The sequence below is a fragment of the Lepidothrix coronata genome, unplaced genomic scaffold (assembly GCF_001604755.1).
Source record: "Lepidothrix coronata isolate B3197 unplaced genomic scaffold, Lepidothrix_coronata-1.0 Scaffold31, whole genome shotgun sequence".
In the NCBI taxonomy this organism is placed as follows: domain Eukaryota; kingdom Metazoa; phylum Chordata; class Aves; order Passeriformes; family Pipridae; genus Lepidothrix; species Lepidothrix coronata.
In genome coordinates, this window is record NW_016690211.1 from 2,166,741 (window position 1) to 2,194,577 (window position 27,837).

The 27,837-nt window shown below is 38.6% G+C and overlaps 1 protein-coding gene across 3 annotated transcripts in view; it reads left to right on the forward strand.

Moving 5' to 3' along the window:
* The first annotated feature begins 877 nt into the window (after nt 1-877).
* The window catches only part of GHR (growth hormone receptor), a 162,946-nt gene continuing 135,986 nt past the window's right edge, over nt 878-27,837 (forward strand). The window contains exons 1-2 of one of the 3 annotated variants that reach the window (XM_017811170.1): nt 879-1,132; nt 17,504-17,559. The gene's annotated coding sequence lies outside the window, so the exon portion shown is untranslated. Of the gene's footprint in view, nt 1,133-17,503; nt 17,560-27,837 lie in introns of all 3 variants that reach the window. The other 2 variants (XM_017811172.1, XM_017811169.1) reach the window with 2 other exon arrangements.

A 27,837-nucleotide genomic window follows, 5' to 3' on the forward strand; every position in this document is an offset into this window, starting at 1 on the left:
CTGATTATTTTGCGTTTGAGCTTTTTTTTTCTCTTTTCTGATGCAAGTACTAGGGAGATACACAATCTTAGTGCTTTTGAAATATCAACCTTTCATAATAGAGGAGCATAAGAATAAAGTAATTGGACTTCGATCAAAGAATGAGCCTCCCTTTGTCAGAACAAGCATCTAATGTGCGTTTATACCATTTACTTCAAAATTATTTTTCCAGTCAGTTAACAATCATTTAAGGGCCATCAGAAGAGTTCAGCCTCTGAAAAAAGCATATTTTGTGTCAAAGCAGTAATGCAGACGAAAGGGATAAAGATAGCATAAATATGAAGATAGCGTAGTGAGCAACTGACATTTATGAAAGTAGTGGGTATCCCTGGAATGGGAAATCTGTGCTCATGTTGGTTCAAACATGCCATTTTTACTTCATTACCCAACTCTCAGCATCTCAGATTTTCCAGGGGTGTGGAAATGTTAAACTTTGCAGGGCAACATTTCTATCTCAACAGACCAATGAAGTCTGGAGTTCAAAACTAACCAAAAGAACAACTGAGAACACTTTGCAAATAATATGATTTTTGGAATGGGCCTCTGGGCCAGTCTCACTGCATAGACAACACCTCCGCTTGCAAGAAATATTCTCTGATTTCATTCAGAGAGTACTCAAGCAGTGATTGTAAAGCTGAGGAGATTCATAAATCCTCGAGACAATGACCTATTTTTCTAACTCCTTGTATCAAAATAGAAGCAGCCAAAGAAAGGGCCCCTTAGAGGAAATAATTGCTTTTTGTCACACTGTGTAACCTGTCCCTGCTCCAAGGCCATGCAGGGGACATGTTGACATTGGCGGATACAGATGGGGCATATCTCCCTCACCCCTGCTCTGGTCAGACAGACAGAGACCAACTTCGGTCAGGAACCCTTGAACCCATGTAAACATGCCACAGAGCCTGAGGTGATATACTTTACCCCTTTCAAGACTTTTACTTCAGGTCCAGCAGCACTCCAGCATTGCTGTGCAGCTTCTGAACGGGAACCACTTTCCATCTGTCAGGCCCCAAGTGGGTGCAGGACAGATGCATGGCTCCCTGGCTGCCACAGGAAATACACCGTTGGTCTTCTCTGGAGCTGCGTAGTAAAGGTAGGAGGATGGAGATTTCTCTAGGAAACCTGGATCTAATGGCGGTCAGCATTGGAGGCTGCAGGAGAAAGCACGAAAAATCCAAACCCAGCATTTCTAGAGCAAAGCACCCATCAGGAAACTTTCTTCCTCATTTTGAGGGCTTGGCCAGGGGGACTGGAGGGACTGTGTTCCTGCAGTTTATCCCACTAAACCACAGTGTCCAGTCTGGCTTGCTGTTGGGGCTGAGGCTGGCACACACGTAGTGACTGCTTGTGTCTGTCTCTCCCTTCTCCAACTCTAAAATGCTCTTTTTCCTTTCTCTTCTGCTCTACAGATGGTGAGAGGAGGAAATGTGATTGGAGAGGGGAAGTTTTAATGAATCTACAAAACACAAAGTATCTCTGTAGATCAAAATATATTTGTTTTTCAGAAAAATACAAGAAGCCAAAAATTCTTTAAATTCTTTAAATTCTGTTTTTCTGTGACAATCCTGTGATATGCCTAGGAATTTGACATTTGATTTTTCCTCTTTCTCCACTGAAAGTTTCCTTTGGAGAAAATAATTTCAGATTTATGTTTGTGAATAACCATTTACTCTAAGATTAGCAGCAAAAAAATGAAAATATAAATGTGATGTGTCGTATTACTTTCAGAAGAAAACTAGATGAAATGTATACCATTTAAAATTACATTAGTCTGCTTGGTAAACAGCACATGCAACCTCTCAGTTATCTCATAATTGTATTCCACTTTGCACAGAGACAACAGTGGTTAAATAGATGGTGTGATGATATTGCATTTGAGGAAACAAATTTATCATTTTACCTGATAATCACATAATCTTAAAATTATTTTCTCTAAATCAGTTTCTGGAGATGTTAGCAGTGTTAGATCCAACACCTAACGAATCTTGAACTAACACAGGAACACACTGCGGATCTTTTTGCCTGTGCTAAGGTCCATGGTGGGCCTTCACAGGTATATTACACTTGACATAAGGTAAATCCAGTTCTTCCACAAATGGTCACTGTTGAAACACAAGGCATGCTCAGGAATGCTGTGAATTTCTCGGTTCAGTCAAGCCTGCTGCTGTGTGTAAAAACCCTGGCAGCACTACAGCACATCCACATTTTTAAACATTACTAGAGTATTTTCATCTTAGGTATATAGAAGCTGTAGTTTCACTACACACTGAAAATAGGAGTACCTGGGTTTCATGAAGGTCTTGTAATGTGTCTGTTCAATCTAATATTTCAAGTGTGCTTTTTAAGTCTTTTCAGATCTAAATTTCTCATCTTGACAACTTTCTCTCTATGTCAGAAGGAAATTTTGGAGAGGCAGAAAGGGATAAAAGAGATTTTATTTGGGTAAAAATAAAAAAAATTCTGATTTCCTATAAAATAAAGGAAATTTAATTTGGTATCAACACCAAATGTTTCAAAATCTGTATCCACAATCTTAACAACTTGTTTTATCTCCTGTCTGCTTAGTCCTTTTTCTAAAACATTCTGTGTTTTTTTTCCTTTTTGAAAAAAAGTGAATCAGTTTGTAAACACATAATGTCATCCCAAATTGAAAATAGTTAAAAGGCATGGTTTAGGCATGTTGAAATCAAATATTTCATTTGTGGCAATTTCAAAATTTCTTTCAAGTTTCTTTTTCCAGTCAAAACCATTCATTGAAACAATCTCATTTTCATTAATATTTCAAATCTAGATTTTATTTATTTACCAAAAATTATTAAAATTACGTATCTATAGTTATAAACAACTAATGTTCTCTGTAGAAACTGAAATTGATTTTGGTGGGATTTAGTTTCAGTCACTTTACCTCAGAATTGTTAATTTTTAGAAGAGTTGGTAAATCTGAAAAATTTCGTATTCCTCATCAGGAAGAGCTACATTCTATCAGAGCTCTAATTTTAGCTCTATTTTTGGATTCTCTCATTATACTATCAAATACATTTGTAAGCCATCTGTCATAGAACCAGAACTGAACACTTTGGAAGATTTTACACATCAAGTTTAAAATATAGTATACTAAAAGACACACAGAATCACTTTTTTGTAATCTTCACATTTTTGTAATCATGAAGTTCCTTTGAAACCTTCATAAACTACACCAATTATTTCTGACTTCAGTGGTGTAGATTGTCCTTATTACTCTTGTCTACAGTGAGGCTAAACTGGTGAAACCAAATATGTATAATATGTGTTGCTTCTGTACACTCAGCACTGCAGTCTGTGCAACTCCTAATGGAATTCCTAAAAACCCTTAGTCTGCATTTTACCAGGCTTTGGGAATATGGTCTTAAAATTTTGTCAGAAATCTTAGCAAATGGAATATGCTTTGAGTATGCCAGAGTCTGAGAGACTCAGCTATTAATCTTCACATTACCACATAGTTTTCTTTAGCTGAGGTTTGGAAAGGATATTGAGAATTTTTCCAGAGCTTACTAACTACTTGAACAACAAGGTAGTTGCATCAGATACTGAGGTTATTTTGTGAAGCAATATTCAGGTATTGAGTGGCCAGAATGAGACCTTAAATACCTGTGTTTGATTTGGTTATTGTCTCAGAAATAATTAGTAAGTTAATTTTTCTGGACCAAAATAACATGCATTAAAATTATAAATACCAGTTTATCTTAACTACAAGCCCACCTAATGCTACACTACACTACTAGAACACTTTCAGTGTTCAGCAAACTGATATGACATTTGTCATTAACTGGTGACATTATTTTATCTCTAATTGAAATAGCTAATCCTTTGGATGTCCTTGTCTGTGCTTCCTCAGTTGCTGTTAGCAAGTTAGAAAAACTGGTATCTAGTAAATCATTGGTTCTGACTGCTCTGTGGTGTTTGATCTCAGAGAACCCACACATCCTAAACTGTAAGTTCAATCCTATGTGACCTCTGACACCAAACGTGACAGAGAAGCCTTGCAATAATAAGAACACAGAGCAGAAGGCAGTCCCTGCCCTAAAGAGCCTATATTATAAGAAGCAGAAGGGATGTGCAATGAGTCAATGATTGATCTGAAGTCATGTAAACAACTACTGGAAAATTCAGGAGTTTCCTATTTGCCCTATTAACTATTTTTTTAAACTCATCGTCCTCTCTTATTACTGCTATTCGAAGTAATTTCTTCTGAAACAGGAGTACCAGTCAAATGGAAAGGCCATAGTGCTTAGACTTTTCTTAAGTGCTTTGTTAAGCTCTTTAATCTTATTTTACATGTTTAATCTTAAAATTGAGATATAATTAAAAAATTAATGTATGCAATGAAATGCAAGCAGACAAACAGGTAATAGCAAATTTAGCAATGAATGAACTCTTGATTCTAAATTAAAATTGAACATTTGCTTCCATTTCGGGGTAGGAAGATAGTATAGAAACATGATATATCAATTTCCAATGAGGAAGAAATGATATTTTTGGGACACTGATTACTAAACCATTTTTCTGCCTAAATCTCATCTGTGGTATTTCAATATCTGATACCATTCTCTTCTCTCTCTCTGTACATATGCAGTGCCAGAATAAACACATGTCATTGATTTTTTCTGCACTATATAGCTGGTGGTGTCTGTACAGTTATGTCTTGTGCTAATATAAACTAGTCATTTGTTGTACCGCTAAGAAAAAACACTGATGAGGTGATCCCATGGATCTCAAAGCCTGTGACTCTGCTTGCAATGAGTCGAGATAAGAAATAATCCAGGAAGAGTGTAATGGGAGAATTAGAGAAAAGAATGGAACAGACTGAAGACAGAAATAGATGTCATGTCACTGCTGGACAAGAACATTTCTAACTGCTTGCAGTGATTAAGAAAAGACCGTAACTGTGGCAGGATATTACAAAGATGTAGAACTGGTCTTATGTATAAATGAAAGGGTTTTAATCACAAGTTTCATTCTTTAGGTTACAATAATCTGCAGTTGACGAGTGCCAGACAAAAGCACCTACAGCATTATTGGTTAGATTTTCATAGAAATAACATGTATTAGTCAACCTTATTTAAACATATTACAATTTCCTAGTTTTAGAGGAAATAATAATCTTTTAATTTGGTCTAAATATTCAGGAAATAGTTGTTATACCAGCCTGTCCTTTATCTTCAAAAGACTGATTTTTCTTGCTTATTTTGTCTAATACACAAGTGTCTCCAGCTGCAACTGAAGTTTTCACTCAGCTATGGCTTAGCTCATTTATATTTGTGCTCAACGCTGTCATCGGGTTAAATGTTACCTCTTCTTATAATCAGCAACATTTTTTATCCTCCTGATGACCTCCCCTTCTTCCCAAGCCTACAAATATGCAAAATGTAATCTTGTAATCTCAGATAATTGGAGTAATTGGTTCCAATGTGGTTGCAGAGCTGAGAAGGGTCACATAAAACCAAAAAATATAAGCATGCCTCTTCTCTGTATGTAATCCACAGCACAAAATAACATGCATGTAATATGCACAGTAAAAGAAAATTTTGCTGCTTGAAATATCTCTTTGTATTTATTCCTAACATGCAAAGATGTGAACATACATATTAGAAAAACACAAATATTAATTTTTAAAGTTTTTTGAAAGATCGAGTATACAAACAGAAGATCTTTGTATTCTGTGAGAGTTTAGGACAGCTTCAAAACATGTTCAGACAAAACATTAACCACTTCAGAAAACCCATATTTTTCTGATGTGCAGTATGGATTTTTAGCATCTCTGAAGGACCTTGAGTTGATTTTTTAAATAGCACAATAATGGAAAACCGTGTTTTATTCTGCAGTTTCCTCATAATTTATTGTTCCCCAAAGAGTTAAGAAAACATGTTGGTGCTCACTTAGTAGTCCTGACTACATGACTATGTGACAATAAGACACTTTGTGAGTCTATGGAAGGTTTATGGCCCCCATAGCTAAAAATTTAAATTGTCCCCACTCCACATACACAGACACAAGCATGGCTACTCTACCTTCAAGAGAGGGGATCCATATGCCACAGCAAAGGGCATCTATCAAAAAATAGCACAAATGTGTTTCATCAGTCCATCAGCTATGTTAGTGTCTCATAGCAGTGATCAACTCCTTATGAAGCCTTGGCCTACCTGGGGAGTTGAACTCTTTCACCTGAAGCTGGCATCTTTATTTCTTCACTACCAGCCAAAAGGCTGCCTGTAAAGTGAAGGAGTCTGCAGGCATGAATTCCTTAGGTGTGCTTGCTTAGGAAGGAACCTAAGCCCTAGGTTTTACTCTGCCTTATTTCTTGTATTTGTTTCTAGTGAGAACTATCGCAGTGCTAACCACTTCTAAATTTTCTATACTGAAACGGGAGGCCAGGCCCAAAAGAGTTAACTAAGAAATTTGGGCCTGCTAACAAGCTACCAACATCCAAAATGATCTGTGCTCGTTCTGTTCTACTTACTGGACCAAAGCTTAAGAGAATAGTACAGGAACATGTAATAGGCCTAGAAGCAATAAATTAGCAATACATCAGGATCAGGTAGACATTTGAATAGGAGAAATAGGCCGGGAGCCAGGGCTTTTTCCAAGCTTCAGTGAGCGGGTCAAGAACAATGGAAGAGAAGAAAGGTCAGGCTGAGGAAGATGAGTTTAAGCTCCCAGACACACCAAAATTGAGGGCCAAGAGAAGCACTGCCCCAAGCCCTGCCTAAGCTCCACCTATACTCCGCCTATTATTAATATGCATAGATAGATGTTGTAATCACTTGAATATGCATTTAATCACATCTGAAGATTGTATAAAAATGCTGATTTTGTGTGAAGCCTTCGAGCAAGTTTGTCCAGCGCGAGCTGGCTTGCTCCCAACGTTGAATAAACAAATACCTTGCTGCTTAAAGATAAAAAAGTCTCTGAGCAGTTTCTCGGACCGATTTTTCGGATTCAATACTAAGATTTTAGAGCATACGAAATCTCTAGCCAGAAGGAAAGTAAAACCTTGTGCTTCATCTCACTCACAATAGTAACTGTCCTACAGGCAGCCCAGCTCTCCTGCTGATCCTGTGACAGGTCAGACCCTTGTATGCATTGCACAGCAGTGTCCATGTCACACTTGACAGAGTGACACATGTCTGCAAAAGGGTCACCAAATCACCACACATTACAACAAATTTTGTCTTCAAATGTTATATGCAATTAATCTGTGCTTATAAATACTTCCGTTTTGAAAACAAAAACCTAAAAACCACCCAACCAAAAAACCTTGATGATCTCTGTAGTATTTCTTATGTATGAAACACATCAACTGTTTACTGCACAAAGCTATGCTATGTGTGGGTTAGGCAGAGAATATAGCAATAGCAGCTGCCATCCATTTCTCTATGCCTTGTTTTATTGTCTGAGGTCATTTGAGCTCCTAGACAAGAAGACCTCTCTGCAATATTGTCAAAATGATAGAAAGGGACATGCTAAGATGTGCTTTGCAATTTATTCATAAAATCCTAGTGATGACATTGCTCAGCAGTACACCACATCTTTTGCCCTGCTATGTGTCGGAAAAGTTCCTTCTTCGGACATCATGTAAAAATTTGTCAGCATTCAGATATTTTGCCATGTAGCAGGTGTAGCGTTAAAGGATCGACAAGTGTGAGTTTAAATAACAGACTATGGCAATTATTTCTATTGATTGCAAGAACCCTTTAGGATCCCTCTTTTAATTAGTGCTGCAGTTGTTCCACTGTCTTGAGAGTCGTTATGACAATATTAATGACTGCAATTGAATAGAAAGCATTTGTAGTGGAAAAATACACTCATGCCTGTTCTGGTCTTGCCCTACTTTTATTACATGAGTACAAGTATCACTCAAGCATCTGCAAACTCTTGCAAGAAAAAATGTGCTCATACGTCAAAAATCTCAGTCATCTGAAGGGCGCAGTTTCGTGCCGCTTATGTGCTAGGATGTTGACTCTGAAGTTGTCTCAAAATGTTTTCTGGAAAAGAAATACAAGTCCTTTCTGCTATACATGACATGAAAAAAATGACCAACGAACATTTTTTATAAGCAATCTCATCAATAATGTTACTATGATAATTATAACAGCAGTATAACTGGCATACATAAGTTGAATTTTCTTCTGAACTGTGATAATTGAATTTTCTTCTAAACCTTGAAATTTTTTCTTCTAAACCTGGAGAATTGAAAGAAAGTTTTAAATTAAGTCTTTGAAGCAGAAGTACTAAAAAAAAAAATTAGCTGTCTTGAAATTCCCTCTTCTGGTTTCACCAGGGACTAACATATTGCATGGTTATAGACATGTAGTTATTGAATATTCAGATGCAAACTCACCTAGACATTATAAGGCCTGAATTCAGCTTCGTCATAAGGATTGCAGAGTTTGGGCAACATTTGTGTTTTAGGCGTAAATGAGCAGTAACTGTTCATACTATGACACTGACACATATATATATGATAAGAACCATTCATTTTAATAGACATTCTTTCTAACATCTTGTCAGTTGAATACTGTATGAAATCTAATGGAGAATTATGCAGATTAAATTAAAAGAGGAGGTTAGAAAGCAAGTGCTTTTTCATCCCTAATAACTCTCTGGATACTTTTTCTGTCTTTAAATGAAGATTCTTTTAATGCCCTCGTACAGTCATTGGTGTAAGCAGAATAATAAAGTTAGTCAAATATAGATGTCTCTGGTTCTGTAAAGTGCGTATTCCAGTAGGAAAATGTTTTAAAGCAAATAGAAACATATTAAATAATATTTGCTATTAAATTATAAGTAGTATCAATGTGTTTCTATAAAAATAGCATTAAATGTTCTATATGTTAATACTGCATATTATATATGTCACATATATAATTACATAGCAACATAATAATTAATTGAAATGGCTACATGAAGTAAAAGTACACGAATTAGGCAGTTAGTGTTAACTATGCAGCATTTTTGGTTAAGAGATCATATGTAAGAGTGCAGCTTTTTTGTTTCTTTATAATACTGATTACTTACTCTGAATTGGTGAAATTTAAGAAGTACCAAAATGAAGTCTATTTAACATTTATGTCATCCAGTGTAGTACAGTGATAAAGAATGTGATTTGGCACAACACAAGCATTTCTGTTTTTCAGCTGAACAAGTCCCTTAGCTGCTCATAGGAAACAATTTGGACCTTCTCCTTAGTCCCCCAGAATGGGTACTTCTGTGTTGTGAATGTGAAGTGCTGAGTAGATGACATAATGTCACAATACTTATTTTTGTCACTTGTGTGACTTCGTCACGCTTATCTTATGTAATCTGAACCTTGTATCCGAAATGAAATGAGTTATTCTCTCTGATGTTTCTTACCATAGGATCTGAGTAGCCTACAAACATAAATGAGATGGCCACCTCAGCTCCCTGACGTGGTATTTTGTAAACTTTATGAATATTTATCCCAGCATTTACAGAAGCAGACTCTAAACTAAGTGCTCCATTACCTGACTTCTTCACTGGAGATGCCTGAAATCTGTCTAATAGCCACCCACCACTCATGGCATCTGCTGGCTTCAGCTGTACCAACTTGTCAGCATCTAGAAATTCAGACTCTGGTTGTCTTGAGCTGGAGACCCAGAACATAGGGAACATACCCTTAGTGGTCCAGTGTGGTTGTTTTCTTAGTACAAAATGAAAATCCACAAATCTGCAATCTGGAATCAATGTGCACCACGGTCTGCACTAATCCCCACTTTAGTAAGTTTATAGCTATCTGTTTAAATTCCTGCTGTTAACCTCATCCCTTGAAATACTGCACGCAATTCTTTCTTTTTAAAAAAAATAGTGCAACCCTTTCCTAGGGACGGGGCGTGCCATTCAAGTTGAATTCTTTACTTATGTGCCCTGTAAATGCTAGTATATCAGTCTTCTCATGTACAACACCAAAAGATATTCAGAAAATTCAAACAGCTGCTGTGATTAATGTCTATTTACTTATTATGCGAGCAGAAGTCAACAAATATATACTTTAATAAAGATTTTTTTTCTGCATTAAACCAATATGAAGAGTCAAAATATTTTCATTTTCTATTGGAGGAATCATGATTGCCTCTAGGTTCTGGTGCATATCACTTCCATAGAAAATGCACTTGATTATAAAAGATTATAAATACTTCAGATTAGAAAGAAAATGTTTTTTCATGGGACAGGTCTGACAGAACTTTGTTTTACATCCTCTTTTAGTTGGAGATGCATTCACTAAATTTTAATTGTTCATCTTTGATAAAGATAGTATTTTAAGATTTTCTCCTGTTTTTGCTTTTGTTTTTACTTAGGTTATTTTTTTTTTTTAGTTAATACACTGTCTACCCTCATTTTTTTAATCTGTTAGACTGAAAACTACTAGAATCTGTATTTCTGACAACAGTCAAATATCAGTTATCTGGATTACAGACTATTTATGTGAATTATGGAAAGACTGCTAAGGTCTGGCATAAGCACAATTCCACTTTATCTCACACCAGTTTACCTCCTGTACCAGTGTGACCACCGTCCTGCAGCTAAATAGACTAGAAACAAAAACTCCTGGCAGCTTCAACCTGGTTGCCAGCAAGCCCATCCAGGTCAGGTGCTTCCTGATCTCATTTTGAAGACCAGAACTCTTGGAGAGTACCATGTGGAAACACACTGCCTAAAAGCTCTCTGGGTCCCAGAAGCTTGTGAAGTTCGATGTAAACCCATGCGAACACCTGACCTGCCTGGGCTTAGTACAGTGTTGAGTCCAGCAACAAGTCAGAACCTAGCAGAGCAATGCTGATCCCATGGGACAGGGCTGGCTCCTGCAGAGAACATAATCTTTATGTCCTTTTTCCTCTGAAGACTCATTCCATGCTCCTACTTATGGTACCTGAGTCTCAGAACTTTCTGACTTCTAGGAGGAACTGCTGCCTTCAATGCAGCATCAGGGCACATGCTAGATCTTATATTTTCATTGTGTCAAGCAATGCCAAGAACAATAAGCCCATCCAGAGCACCACAGCAAGCACATAAGTGCATTATAGTTGCTCTGTGCAAGGCAGATGAGGTCAAAACTTGTTGTCATTAAGCTAGAGCTAAAAAAGACTGCTTGTTTCCTTATGGAGACATTGGTGATGCTTTGCACTACATTGTCTCTGAGCTATATATCCTTCCTGCAGTGCACTCCTGCAAATACCTTTGGTTTTGATCTGCAGATTATAAAAGGTGTGGCTATATATTCTGAATTTATATGTCTAATTTACATGCTAAGAATCACGACTCAAAGATGCCTACATTCCTCAACAGGCTGTTACAGAGAATTTAGACTCTTGAATGTAAGTGCTAGGTATCAAGCAAGCAATCAAAGTAACTGAAAATAGATGGTATACGTGTTTAGCAGAATGGGGTTCAAATCTCACTATGCGTTTGTATTCTATTACCCAGAAAATTTCTTCAGAAATAATTACATGAAATTTATTAGAAGAAAAATTCAATGTTGAAAGGAAATGTCAGTTCGCTGTTCTCCTTACTAGAGATGTTCTTCAGTACAAAGTAAACAGAAGTAGAAATACTTTATAGCTACCAAAGTACTCAATCTGAGCAGGGACCCGTTTGAGAGAAGAGTCCACAAGTCTTGGCACTTGTTGACATACAGGAGAAGTGAACAGCTGTACCAGACATTACTTATATGCCAGATGTGCAATAACTTAGGATAATTTTGTTAGAGAAAAAATAAATTATCGAGTTGAAGTGATTGTAGGACTACAGCTCTGGACACTTACAGAAATTAAATTTTTGACAAATATTCCCATAGACAAATTGCTGCTTTGGCAGCAACTGCATCCAGTAATGGTAGGGTGAAAGATCTTAAGACAAGTAAAAATCATGGCCAATACTGTCCATTTTTGAAGAGTAAGTTTTTATTCCCTCTAAGAGTTAAGCACTGAAATAGTCTCCTGGAAGGTCTGAAAGAGCTCACATGTTGAAGACCAACAGCAGCTTGGGAAGTGCTCTGGCAATGATGACAGATGTGGGTAGGAAGGCAGCAAGAGTGGTGGTAGAATTGAAGAGCAGCAGTACAAATAACAAAAGCTACCTTTTACCCAGCAATACATGCCCTGTAGTTCCACATACTGCAGAGCTTGACTATTTCACATACTTCTTAGCTTGGATAAAGAGGTTAGCCTACATTTGGACTGCTGTCATGAGAGAAGGTTAGTAATAATGACATAACCTATTTTGTAGATTAATTTTTTATCTCTAAGTGGTTTATTGTTTTATTGTGTTTCTTTGTCCTCTTATTGAAGTTATATTTGTTCAAATTACTTTGACCAGTGCAGGTACTCCTCACTCTTTTGTGCCTTATTTCTCAGGTTTCTGAGGAGTCTTAAAGAACAGTTTCTTAAGCTTTCAGAAGGAACTGATAGAGCTTGTATTGTCTTCTTATAAGTGTTAATGAGCACAGTCAGTTCATGATTGTTACTGTCTAGCCAGCCATAAACTTTCCTCTCATCTTTCTCTTCTATGAAAAGACCTATAGTTGAGCTCAATACCTTCAATGCTGAATTATTTCGTTGCATTTTTAGAGACTCTTACTGCAGAGATCTTGCACAGTTTCTTCTCAGATGAGATTTGTGTGGTTGCAGCATGGAGTGTTGGTCTGAGCTGTATTTGTTGCTGTAGTACTTTCCCCTGCATTTGCAACTGTTTTCCTGGCTGTGTGGTTTCGTGGCTGGATCCAACCCCACTGTAATCCGTATAAAGGTTTTATGACTGGTGGTATTTGGACCTTATCTTGCAGCCTGGAAACCACCTAGTTAAATATGCATTAAAAATACAAAGATGTTTTGAAGTACCTGCATAATGCCTGCTAAATTAAGATGAATTAATTTGACAGGAAGACAGATTTCTTTCTAATGAAAGGGTTAAGTAATCCTTTTGCAATATTCTTTTGAGGCTTTTTATGGGGATGTTTTGTATTGCACCCATACAAGTTACCCTGGCTCAGTTAATTACTATTTACGTTGATCCTCAAGCCAGAGTACTATGGATGTGGTTAAAGGAAAACATGCCGTGTTTGGATATCCAACCAGACAGAAACAGTATTATACGGGGAAGTGAAGTTCCGAAATAAAAAAAACAATATAGGGGCAGTAATATTATTGCTCAAGATTGAAATGAACAGCATATTTAGTGAGCATGTTTAGCATGATTTAGAGAGTGTGTGTGAAGATACCAAATGGCAGCACCAGGAACAGTTATTCATCTCTTTATTTCTGAGTAAGTCTTTGCTACTAACATCATTGTTAAAAGGTGTAGCTTGTCCATATCCCCCCAACAGTGTTTGACAGAACCTATGGAAATTTCCAGAGGATAAAATATGCTTTAGCTCAAGTTAATGGAAGGGAGTTCTTACAGCATATTAATGTTGTAGAAATCAATATTTTGTCTATACACGCTCTTATAACATCTGACTTTCACTGGAGTATCCTCAGAAGAATCCCTATAAGGCAAGATAAGTCACTAATGTGGGCATTTTGTAAGTGTATTTCAAATCTCACATATATGCTTTTTTGTTGCTTTCTTTTGTATTGAATTCTAGTTTCTGAAACAGATAGCTTTAGATTTGTATGTAAGACTAAGGTAAAAAAGGTCACTGCCTGTTGTCCCTAAGGAAGGAGAAGCTTCTGTTCTTGTAATGGTGTGTTTTTCTTGCTGGGGAGAAGGCTTACTGTAAAATTGAACCTAGGAGTACTAAAAACCCAGTACCTGAGAAGATGCAGCTGTAGACACAGAGATTTCAGGATATATGAGGCTGCATATTCTGAATAAGAAACAGCAGAGGAATGCATAGACAGATTGAGGCTAGGATGGCCTCAATGAAAAGAATAGCACAGGACTCAGGGTTTTCTTTTACCAGGTCTTTTACTGCCAAGGAAGAGTAACAGGAGACATATTTTTATTTTCCTTTGACTAGCAAGACAGCAAGGCTGATATTCCCACTGCCCTTCCTCTGAAAAAACCAACAACAAAAAAACACACAAAAAAAATGGACCTCCTGAAATCTGTATTAAGGAACAGTTTCTAACAGAATCTCTTTCGAAAATGGTTGCAAGGTGACTTCTTAAAAGACTCTTTCTACCCATCGTTTGAAAGGTCATTCATCAGAAATTTATAGGTTGATTGCTATATTAATTCAGTAGTTGATTTCTGAAAATTAATTTCACTGACTTGCAAGACTAGGTATTCAAAACTATAGAAATTTCAATTCAAAGGTTCAGCCTAATCTTTTTTGCCTGCATTTGACACATGCATGACATATGAGTCTGACTTTGAATAACTTTCAACTTCTCCAGAGTGTGTTTTGGTTTGAGGGATGATGTATTTTTGTTTGTTTGTTTGGGGTTGTTTCACTTCTGTCAAAGGCTCTTGGGATTTATGCCTTAAAATAAGCTAAACAGTCTCTGTACTATTTTAACCAATTATAAAGACAGTTTATGTATGTGCCATCCAGTAAAATCCCAAATGTAACAGTCCCCATTGCAACAGACAAGTGCTTTCTTTCACATACAACTTTCTTTCTTCCACCTGAGAACCTGGAGGTTTACTTACTGAATTTATATTAAATATATTTGTATTTTGTGCTCTGAACTTTACTGTTCATCTGAGCAGCCATATTCAACATGGGCACCTGTAAAGGACAAGTGTTACTGTACTGCTGTATTTTTGATGCACGGTATTTGCAAGAGGAAATGCCTAGAATCTCTGACAACTCTCAAAAAAACCCCAGTTTGCCCAATCTCAATCTTATTATTAGCAAAAAATCAGTTTTTCAATCTTTTTTCAGTCAGGGAAGATTACTATGGTACAGTCATGAGATTGTTGCTATTGTTACCTTGGAAATTACTACAGTCATAGATTTCAATGACACCATGAGTTTGGTGTTCCTCTGCAAGTCCTCATGCTGGAGCCCAGGGACGTCTGCCTTGCCTCTTGTCTCAAAATCTACCTGAAAAGGGGAAAAATCATTAAATGGTTAAATCTTGAAAATTACTGCTGTTCCCCAAAATAGTTTACGGCCTGCTTTCAGTTTACTGTGTGGTACAATTTTAATGGCAAGTATAAATGTTAAGCAATCAGTTTTCAAGGTGTGCTAGAGATTGCCTGTGACTTTAACCTACAGTCCTCAGTTGCTGTTTAAGGGTCAGCTCCTCTTTACAAACCTGGTCTGTATATTTGTTTATGACCAGTTAGTCATTGACTTACAATGACAGTGCAGTGGGCATAGCTCTGTCATTGCCACATGCATCTTCTTTGCTTAGAGACCAACCAGTTGTAAAAGAAATCAACCCAATAAAAATCACAATTATTCCTTTTTGTAATTTCTTAAATGATGGCTTGAATGTCTTTCTAGCTTCTTTTTGAAATGAGAGGTACCTTCTTGGTCTTTTATCGATATTTGCAAAGGAAAAGAAGTCTTTCTTCAGAGTACAGAATATGCCAGTTGTCTCTTGAAACTAAGCACAAGAATGAGGAAATACTAACAGGAAAAATTAACCAACACCTTTGGTAATATTTTGGGCTGCAAAACACTCACGCACGATTCCCTGAATCATAAACTACTTCCTCTGCAGTTTTCAGCAAGAAAGTCAGTTTCGATGTTTAGTTTGCGCAGTTATTAAGGGTCTCTCCACAAGCAGCAGGGATACACAAACATGTCCAGAGGATGAAACTTTTTAAATCTCACCCTCTTAAGGTCTCAGTTCCCATCTAGGAGCACGGAGAGAGGACTTTGCTGCATTGGAAATGTATTCCTCATGAGGTTAAGTGCACGGAAAAATGTTAGGCATTTGCACTTTGACACTACAGCTGTGTCAGTGCTGCAGACAGACCACATTAAGGAGGCTTTGCAACAAAAATATCAGAAAACTTACTGTGTTGGGGTAACTGTGTGATAGGGAACAGAGTTTGTCCTAGCCCATGCTCCTGAAATTTCCTTAGGCACTAGCAATGGCTGAAGATCCAGAGGCTGTGAGGACGGTAATTACTCCCTTCAGGTAGTGAAGAACTGGGAGCCTTTTTGTGCTCAGAGATGAGCAGACCTCTGAAAGGCAGATGAATTCAAGCAAAACATTAAAATGGAAAATGAATGGTGGTGCCAGCTGATCATAGGCACTAATGAGGGTTTCAGCAAGATGAGTAGAAAGCAAGAATTACTGAAGAGCAAACAACTCCTCACTACAAAGACAAGTACATTTCCCTGTAATGGCCTGACTCAGAGGAATCTGGAGGGCATGTAGTCTTTGAAGATTGCCTAAGAAATCAGTGCTCAAAGTTCACAGGCTGACTTAATCAAAGCAAGTCACCCATTAACACCTCCTTCACATCCAAAGTGCTTTGTACCTCAAGGCATATCACCTTTCTGCACACAGAAAAGAAGGCTTTTCTCTATAATTTTGTTAGTGATGAGCGATTTTATAACAAAACTACAATCAGAAAGCCATTTATGCTCACTTTTTTTGCTAATGCAGGCTTTTCTTGGTAGGTTCTGAGTTTCGTTTTGTTTGGTCTTCTTCAGGCTGAGGATAGGATCTATGTTATGGACCACTGTGTTCATTTCTGTTGCCCATTCTGCTTCACTTCCTGAATCTTGATGCAGGGTTCTCCTCACCATGGAGGGAATCAAAGACCTGTCTGGTCAGAGGAGATGAAAAGCTCTTTTGCACTGACAGAGCAATGGGACTCTGAATAGAGCATCCTACAGTGAAACCTATTGTCCTAGATCTCAGATGCTAATGGAATATTACTGGCCAGAGCCAAATGCTGTTAGTGGTGATGTGGGGCATAAGTGTGAATAGGACTTACCTCCAAGGTTACCTAACACTTGGGAAAAGAGGAAGGGTGAACCAAATCACCCAACCTAGTGGAGTCAAATCCAAAAATTATGTTTGTTGAAGTTAAACAGCCAATCCCCTACACATGCCCCATTTGAGGCTTTCTCCTTCACCAGGGGTATTAACCATTCCCTCACAATAACTCTCAGAGATGCTGTAGGACCATCACGTGGAATAGCATCTGGTATGGAAAAACAGGGAGATGATGAACAAGTGACTAGTTGGAGAAACAAGACCTTCGTTGAAATGGCCTTGATGTGCCTTTATCACAGGACAGAGTCTGGGAGAGGTGCACTCATGCTACTCCTAGACACTGCTCAGATCACAATCAGGGGTCATGTCACAAACCCTGGTGACCTGGGAGGTCTGCTGGTATTTATCACCCCAGCAAACAGCCCAAAGAATTAAGTAGCTCTGGGATGAAGTTGCAACACAGTAGGCTCATTAACTTATTGTGAAATAAGCAGAATGTTATGGAATAGCACAAAAAAATCGGCAGAGGATACACAGGATCAACATTTCCTTTGTCCCTGCAGGCAGGATCGTCAGGTCATGGCATACCTTTCGTAAGTCCTGCTGCTTCCAACAACTGGTACGTACCAGCTCTAATTCCCTTGTTTAACCAGTTTTGGGCCCCTGATTGGCTTGAGTCCTAGCTGTAGAGCCCATTTTTGATGCTTGTGAAACGGTGAGGAAAAGAATGAGTATTGTGATGGTCACAGCAGCAGTTCGTGACTGCTCTTCAAAGCTTTGTCTCACATTCAACACAAATTTCATGGGTTCTGCCTTTGAAGCAGAAGAGCAGAGCCTCATCCTTCTCAAGGATGAAGGTTTGATTTAAAAAAGGAATGAAAACTCTACATTAATAGATGGAAGTCAATTGTTCTGCATTCTCAGCTGTCTAGAGATGGCCAGGACACTGATAAATAAGTAGTTAGAACGCACAAATAAGGGAAACATTGCTCTTACTAGCTCAAGACATTAAAAAATGTGTTGTTAGGCTAGATTATGGGAAGTTGGGGACCTTTTTTTAAATTATAGGGAAATATAAGAGGCAATTTAGGGATAGGGAGAGAGTTGAAAAGCAGTAAGAGATACAACAGCATTGGAGGCTTCCAACTCTAATGTCCTGAGGGACTTCCATTTTATCTCTAGATACCTAAGTAAATGGAGAAGGGGAGAAGAGGTAGTAACCATGAACTGAGCTGGCAGCATTCAGGGGGAGAAAGGACAAAAGCCTGCTCTAGAGAAGATAAAGGAGAGCTTAATATTAAAAATGGTAAGAAAGACAATGATCATACCAAATTTTTACTTGCTCTCTTTTGAGCAACACAGTGATGATCCAGGATATTATAACAGGAGAAAGGATTAGGAAATTCAGTGCAACTACTCCACTGCTATCAGTAGGAATCAAGTCATTCTCATCTGCTGTAATCAGATGTAATTAGTTAAAAAATTAGCAAGTGAGGTTACTTCAGTCTTACTCTGTCAGCATTGGATTTTGCTTTAGATCTGGTTTTGCAGTTTTATTGGCTTCACATGCTTTGAAAGAGGCCATTTCAGTTTGTGATCCAGGACACTCTGCAGCTGTTTATCATTCTCATTTTAACAAAAACACAAGGTCTATGAATATAACAGCAAGAGAAAACAAGCATCAATGTGTAACTAATAGCATGCATTTGCTCATTCTGCTATTAATGAAAGCAGAGTTTAACATTACTATTTGTTTTTTTTTTTAGTTTAATGACAAATTTTCTCATTAGACTTGATTTTATTCTGTAACAATAATCATGGTCTTCATTTTGCTGGAAAAAGAAGTGTGATGATTACCACCCAAGGGGGGCAGATGGGGATTAGATTCTGCTATATACAATATTGTGTATACATGTAAACTTAGTTTTTCTGTTTGAATAATTCATAATCAAACTGACTTAAGGACTTGATCAGTATTATGCAAATGAGATTGGCACAAATGTTTTGTTTCTTTTCCCTCTAGTCCCATAGCCCTGTGATTTCAGAGCTCATCACAGTTCTCAATCCTACTTTGATTATCAGAAATCAAGTCCATTCTTGGAGTTGGTGCTCTCAGACCAGATGCTGTAGGCTGTGGAAAGGGAGCTCAAATGTTGGCAAGCAAGGACTCATCTAATTTTTTATCTCATTAAGTAAATGTCTCAGTGCTCAGTGTAATACCTTTGTACAGTGGCTGTTCTGCTTGAATTTAGGTGCTGCATTTTTTGCTGCAGCTGCTGCGGATAGCAAAGCTTTCACGAGTATGTGGATGGTCTGGATCTATGGTGTAGCCCTTATTAGAACCTGTCAGATAAGGAACAGCCAATATTTTAAACTGCAGAGTTTAGAACAGTAGCCATCTTCTAGGATTAAGAATTAATGGATTTTATTTTAATGATATAAAAAACAAGTCAATTCAGAATAGCATGAAAGTTTTGCTTTTGGCAAATATCTTCCCTGTCTTCTTTCCTTGAACATACTTATTCAAATGTATCTTTCCATCGTATACCTATAAAAAACTTGCAAGACAATAAATAAATTTGAAGAATGGGGAAGGGAAGATAGTTTTCCCCACCATGCAATAGGGAAGGAGTTAACTGGCTTCCTATAACAGAAAAGCCTATGAGTCCAAGGTACTGCAATCATGAATGCAGAGGCAAATAATTGGATCTGTTACCAGATAAGAGACTATTCCTCCAGCAAATCTTTGAAATCTATAGTTCAGTTACAAGAGTGGGCTGGGAATGATCATAAGGAGCCTCAGCCTCCCCGAAAACATTAACCTGAACTGAAGCAGAGCTGTGCAGCTGAAAGCAGGGAAGGAGAGAGGTGGGATCTGAGAAGGCTGGCAAAGATCTGGAAAGAATATTAATATATATAAATATTAATGTTTTTCTTTTATGTGGACCAAAAAGTGAGGCTTGATGTATGATGCAGGAGCTGAAAGAAGCAATTGAGACAATGAGGATTGCTGCTCTAGTAATTTTAATTCCAACTCTGTATTTCTGAACTGTGATCTCCAAAAGCTGTGTCTGGGTGGGGGGCAGCGAGGTTGTGGTTGGAGATCACTAAGTGGGAGGAAAACTCTCAGAAGTTCACGCAAAGCACCATTTAAAAGCTGAGCACATTGGCTCTATATAGAGGTTTTGGTTGGTTTACATGGACAGAAAATGTTTGGATAGAGTAAAATAAAAAAAAAAAACCCACCTTGTTTTCATCCTACTAAGTTTTATGTTATGGAAATTAATTAGAGACAGCTCAAGCAGGCACATGACCGTAACTACATCTGTACTACTATGTGAAACACAACGAGTCACAGATGGGCAATGCCCACACTACATAGCTTTTGGCCACAGTTTCCTCTGGGCCCCCATCCAGCACTTGTATAGTATAATGATTATTTCTTTGTGGTAGCTAAAATTGTGTCAAGGCTCAGGTATCAGCCTGCCAGACCAGTGTTTTCATAGCGTGAAACTGAGGGAATGTGTTGCATACCCCTGACGTGTCCCATGTTGCCTACTCAGGGGTTCAGACACTGCTGGAGGACAGTGTAAGAACAAGAAGCCAGCTCCAGCAGTTTAGTCATCTCCATACTTTCTACTGGAGACAGTTCCCAGCCAGTGCTATACCCCTGGCATTACTCAGGACTTGATGACTTAGGTCAAAACCTGCCAAAGGGCATGTTAAGTGATGAGGGTTATATGGGGCTCATTGAGCAATCTCATTCCCTGTTCCTGTTTTATTTAGCATTACATTGAAAATACTGTCAAAATAAAAGGGAAGATGGGATTTAGTACAAGATGAGAAAGGGAGTGATGACTGCATGCAGCTTTGTCAGCAATGCTTAGGGAATCAAGGTATACACATACACACATGAACATACTCCCCTTAGCACTGCCTGTCCTGCTCCTCAGGGTGGCATGTCTTCTTGTGTTCCTGGGTAAAAGTGGCCTCTTCTCCCAGCTCCACCCAGCGCTATAGCAGCTGTGGCTTTCTCTAAAGAAGGGACTTTGGGCAGAAAGATGTACCAGACAAGGAACTTCATACAGAGATAGGCGGTATTAATGACAGAAAAAAGACAATTCACTGAACAGTGTGTTTCACACACTGAAATGTGTAATCTGGACCATGTAGGCTCTGAGGAGCCTCAGCAGAACCCAAGGTGGGGTTGGATTGCTGGGAGCTTCCCAGAAACCAGGCACTTTGCTCACACTAGGTTCAGCAAATGGACTACACCAGGACTGATGTGAATTTCAGATTTTGTAATTCCAGGGCAGCCAGTTCCAATATATGGGAGACAAGGACCTGCATTTCACTGCTCCAGCCAAAGTCACAGGCTTGGGGCCTTGGGTAGCAGAACTAAGGTGACAACTGATCTTCTACATTCTCAGAAGTTCAGTTCACTGGAAATTTTCAAAATGTTCAGGTTTTGATCCAAGTCAAAACAAAGCAAACAAAAAGGAGAAAACACAAAAATATTTGCATTGAACTGGAAACTGTCCTTTTAGGGCAGGTCAGCATCAGGATTATTAGAAAAATTAAGCAGGTGGATCTCCATTCCTACTAGAATTGACTATTGTATCAGCCTCCTACCTGAGAAGGGACTAAAGCAGCTCGCTAAAATCAAAGTCAAAGAGGCAATAAAGTAACTATCAATATACCCAGGGAAAGCACTGGGAGGAAAGTGAGTTATTTCAAGTAAAGGACAATTTTGACTCATGAAGAAATGGATTTTTGCTGGCCATGAATATATTTAAGCATGAAATGAGATGAATATTCATAACCAAAAGAAAAGCTGAGTTCTGATGCTTCTATCTCAATGAAGCATTGCTTAAGGTGGTCTTTGAGAGAGTTCAAGGTGTCTAGATGAGAAAATAGCTGGAAATTGTGGACTAGACTCCTGCACATAAACTGCAGGGATATGCTGAAGAACATCAATCCTGTACTTGTATCTCATGATGCCTAGAAGTCAGGATGCATGTAGGCTCTGTATATGATCCTATGCTTTGGGGATCTCTGTGTTTCACTTTTCAACAGTTACTAAAAACTTAACACACATTTCTAGTTTTGCTGTCTCTGTAAACGTCATTGTAATTATTATGTATGAGGAAAAAATAAATGAGGCAGCCCAAACATATGAGGAGATATACAGCATCACTGAAATATGTACATATTAAAGAGAGTAATCTTACTGTTGTAGTCCTTGCTCTGCCTGACCCTGCCCATCCTTCCCAGCTATTCCTCCACTGCAGAAAACTGGATGGGTCTTGAAGGTTCCAGTCCTCTAGGCACCTATGTAACACCAGCACTGATCTTTCACTTCCTCTGCAGGGTGACATAAACAGTGTCTGTGCTCCACAAGTAACAGAAGCTATACTTTCGTATGAGATATATCTCCAGAATTACAAACTTACCTCACATTTCCCTGTCCTTGAGAAAGTTAATGACTTGTTTCAGATTTTAAATTCAACTTCTAGTATGCAACAGGAATACTCCAGTAGCTTTCCTATGCAGAGGCTTTGGCCAGGCATGGATTGATCTGGGAGTGAGGGCAGGGGCAAACAGGCCTTTAACCTTGAGTCCCTCATGTGAGACAGAGAGACAGCCCCAGCTGCTGGCCTGCTGGTCATGTCAGGCCAATGTCTGCACCAGGAGTAATAGCCAAAAACTACTAATTCAAAGTTATAAAAGTAAAACTTCAAATTTATGAAAATGAGAAGAAGTAGTTTTGTGACTTTTTCTCTTATTTGAGCACAACTGCTGGGGTCAAAGTCATTAGTGTTCTTAGTAAACAGCAACTAGCACAAGTCACAACATAATGGGGCCCTCCTCTTGGCTATGTCAAATAGTTTATGGGATTATTTCTGTACAGGCTATTTCTAGATGTGGCCTGTGTCAAAGGTTTGGGCTGGCTGGATATCTAAGCATCTGTTTACAAGCATCAGGATGGATGGAATGTTATCAAGTACAGTGAAAGGCAACTGGAAAGGACACATCTGCTGGTGTTTCACTTTGGGGTTACAGTTGTTATGATTAAAAATAAAATAACAAAACCACATCAGGTAAATGTTACTCCCATTGTTTGAAGACATTTAAACATTGCATTTGCAAATTACCTCAGGACTGGTATCTAAATTGCAGTAGACTAAAGTAAACAATGACAAAGAAAAGCACAATTCAACCTAGAATTTTGATAAAAGACCTCTTTTCCCTGATTGTCTGTTTGATCAGTGATATAAAAATCCTTTAAAAACATCATCAAAGAATCACAGAATCACAGAATCACAGAATGTGCTGAGTTGAAACAGACCCACAAGAATCACTGAGTCCAACCCTTAGCCCTGCACCTCTTGCCAAGAGTCACACCATGTGCCTGAGAGTATCATCCAAATGCTTCTTGAACTCTGTCAGGCTCAGTGCTGTGATCACTTCCCTGGGGAGCCTGTTCCAGTGCCCAACCACCCTCTGAGTGAAGAACCTTATTCTAATATCCAACCTAAACCTCTCATGACACAACTTCAGGCCATTCCCTTGGGTCCTGTCACTGGTCACCACAGAGAAGAAATCACTGTCTGCCCCTCCTCTTCCCCTCACGAGGAAGTTGTGACTGCAATGAGGTCTTCCCTCAGTCTCCTCCAGGCTGAACAGACCAAATGACCTCAGCCATTCCTCATACAGCTTCCCCTCAAGGCTTTTCACCATCTTTGTTGCCCTCCTTTGGACACTCTCTAATAGCTTAATGTCTTTTTTATATTGCGGTGCCCAAAACCGCACACAATATTCAAGGTGAGGTTGTCCCAGTGCAGAGCAGAGTGGGACAATCCCCTCCCTCGACCACCTGGCGATGCTGTGCCTGATGATCCCCAGGACACGGTTGGCCCTCCTGGCTGCCAGGGCACTAATGACTCATATTCAATTTGCCATTGAAGAACAGGGAAAAAGTTACATGCTTAGATTTAATTTTATATACCATGTATTCAGTCTGTATGACTGTTTGTATGTGGACATTTCAAGCGCACAAAGCAAATTTGAACAAATTTAATTTAAAAAAAAATAAATGTGTGGAGAGCGGAGGAATGTGACAAGCCAAGATGAAAGCATGAAGAAATGCAGGAAATCAACAAGAGTAGTAAGGATACCTAAAAAGTGACCACAAAAATTATCTTGTTGTTAAAAAAAAAAGACTTATAAGTAAGATAGGACTATCTAACAGTAAAGGAAATAGCTCTGCACTGGTGTTGAGCTCCAGACAGGGGAGGAAGTTGGACTTGTTGAAAGCCTCTGGGTGACAGTGAAGGAAGAGGAGGACACAATTGCTGCTATCATTAAACAAACCACATGAACAGAGTATATATGCAGTGGAAGTCTTTTTCATTAATAACATGACAAATCATTCAATACTCAAAGCACAGAACTGAAGAGTCATGAGAGAGTTTAACTGTCCAAAGAATGGGTGGGAAAAGAAACATCAGGACAGAAATTAATTAGCAAGCTCTATACTGAAAAGCATTGGTCACTATTTCTGTTTCATTAGAAAAAACAGAAGACAGGCACTTCTGGATGTGTTTCTTAGCAGTGAAGAGTAGTTGTTTCAGAAAAGAATGATGAAAGGCAACTTGGAGACAGTGACTGTGAAATTACAGAGTACACAATCCTAAGAAAGAAAATAGGAAAAAAGGGAGATGATCATGGACTCGAAGTAGGTAAACTTCCACCAACTCAAGTCAACAAAACATCAAAGGAAAAAGTTGTTGTTGTGGCAGAAAACATAAGCTATTCCTATCAGAAGGAAAAAGTACTCAGAGATTAGTTTAGCTAATCCAGGAACTTTTATTTGATCTCAAACTCAGTAAGTTCCCTCTGAGAAGTGGAAATCAGATCAAATTCTAAAACATGTAAAATAACAGCACATGTTTATGATCCAACTAGAAAACTAAGTCAAAACCCCAACATACAGCTAGGAAACACTTCAAAAGCTAACATGCACTAATAATAAAGAAAAGAAAGGAAAATTATGATTAATTTTCCTGCCTATTTTTGAGACTGGAGGCAAGGCAATGACATAACTGATGAGCTCAAGAAAATGGTAGTATTTAAAATCTTTTTAGGCATGTCAGTTGAGGACCCCTGGTGGTCTAGTGGTTAGGATGCGGCACTCTCACCGCCACGGCCCAGGTTCGATTCCTGGTCAGGGAACTCCTCCAGGCAGATGGAGCTCGTCAGCCCTGTAAGGCAATCCATCTAAGAGAAGGTCACTCTAAACAAACCCACGTCCTGAGGACCTCGCTGCCACCGTCTGAGCTCGCTCAGCCCTGGCAGATGAACCTCAGGATTAAAGGGTGGGCTCAGTTCAGCGCACGCTGTGTCTCACCTAAAAAATCCACTGCGCAGGCTCGAAGGGTTAATGACCTTTCCCAAATCTTCGTTAGGGAAGACTGGCCACACATACATATGCATGTCAGGCAGGCACATCAGTAGCGTAATTAACCCTGATGACAAAGGGTTAAGTACTCAGTGTAAACCAGGAAAGAAATAGGACAGGAGTGCATTAAGAAATGCTCTCAAGCCAGCTAGACCAGATAGACTATAGCCTGGGATATTTTAAGGATGAGGTGAATTCGTCAGATTAGCAATTACTTGAGAATCAGTGAAAAATTGCTAAAACATGTAAGACTGGGAAGGGACAAAAAAATTACAACTGCCTTATAGAAAAAGAGGGAAGAAAGCAGAGGAAGAAGAGCCTGGAAATAAACTAATTAATTTAACTTCAACTCACAGAAAAAAAACCCAAACCACAAAAAACCCCCAAACATATCTAGAATAAATTAAACTCTTTACAAACTTTTGAAAATGAAAATAGCATAAAAACCAATATGCTAATGCATATCTTAAACATATTTTCTTTATTTTGATACTGTCATATCACAAAATTAGGGTTTTTGAGGAATCTTTCTCTGTTCTCACTTTATTCAACTTTTTCTTAATCTGGATAACAGTCTTATTAAGCTTGCAGATGAGACAAAGCTGGAAAGAAGCACAAGCATGAATGTCTTGGAAGACGTAATTCAAAGTGAGAATTACATCATCTCAAGAAATTGTGGTGGTGGAATGAAAAATGGATTAAATGCCACATGATACACTGCACTTAGGTGGAAATAATCAAATTTAATGCTGTGATTTATAAATAGCAGTATAGCCTTCATGCTTTCCTCTTCTGAGCACTATTAGAATGTCAGGTAGAGAACTTGGTCTCTTTGGGGCATTATACTTCAGGAAAGACATGGACCAATTGGAGAAAGCCCAAAACAGTGCAAGTGATCAGAGGCAAAGAGAAAGTGATCTATGATGAAAGATTTCAAAAACAGAGATCCTTTGGCCTAAGATACAAGAAAAACTGAAGAGTACGTGGCAATTATTTTCTAGCACAAAAGAGAATAATCTGGTCACCATTGTCAGTGTGGATAGAAGAATTCTGGGATTTAAATTGTAGCAAAAAAAGTGTTAGGCGTTAAGGAAAACATTCTGATTATAAACTTGTGAATATCTGACACAGGTGGCTTTGGTAGGTAAGGGAGTATTTACTACTGAGACATTAAGAAAGCTAGTCAAGAAAATATCAAGAATTAGGTAAGGACAGTAAATTCTGTTTTGGGATACATCAGTGAACAACACTATGAGCAGATAACTTGTAGGTTTCAGCTCTATTTGGCTCCTCAATAATTCCAATGTGGTTACCATGTCAAAACAAGACATGTCAAGCATGCCAAGCACATGATGAGCAGGTGGCCTGTTCTGGTGTCGGAACTACTGCTCAATCTGAGGTTCCACCTAGGAAAAGAAACAGTCATCAGATCCAGTTCAGAGTGAAGTCACCTATTTTCCTGGAAACCAGCTTTATATTTAGCTTGCCCCACATCCCATGATGGAACTCAGGAGTCCTCTAAGAACACTGTTGTTCACAAGACTGCTGCTCTTTGGCCTCTCCAAGGCAATGGTATGCATCACATGGCTTGCATAAGGTAAAACATTGTTATGCAGCACCATTAACCTGAAAGGCTGGACGTTCCCTGAACTCGACGACTCTTGAGGTCATTTCTGTGTCAGCTGACTTGAGCCTCCACTGCTTTTTGGTACTGTTATGAGCACTAAGAACCATCACAGTACAAGCATGCAGGATAAAGGGTTGGAAGTAAACATGTGCAGCAACTTCACCCAGGCAGAGGCTGAGGGCCAAAGGACAAGAGACTGTGTGGATGGACAGCTAAACCACTTTCTTTGAATGGAATGGAAAGTCCATGGGAGAACTTCACGAAGGAGAAGGATTTGTAGAGTAAAAGCATAAGGGTCCAGAGATCTGCATTTTGACGGCAAGGTGGTTATGGCTCCATTAAGATTTCTGAAGGGAGAACGATCAGTGTAGCATCAGCAAAATAGCCCTATAATATGAAAACCAGGGAGCTACAGACCTGTGGCTCTGATTTTTACACCTGACTAGATGGATTATACAGAGTAGAATTGGGAAGAATGTCAACAAACATTGTCTTTTTGAAGAATCAAAATGCTACCTCACATCATCTTAGGAACTTCCATGTGTACAAAAATATTCTGCTTTGAAAGACATTTCCCTGCGAGCATTTAAATGAGAAGATAATACTAATTCAGGATTTTCCTCTACCGATGTTACGTTTTTCTCAAAATGGTGAGTTGATGTAAAAAACCAAGCTCTTCAGAAAGAGGTCGATGTTTTTCTCAATAGAAAGAATACCAGTTACGTAGAGACGGCAGTAGCATGTATTTTATTAGTTGGTCTGTCCAAAATTCCTTGCTGTCACATATGCTTGAGATCTGTCAATTATAG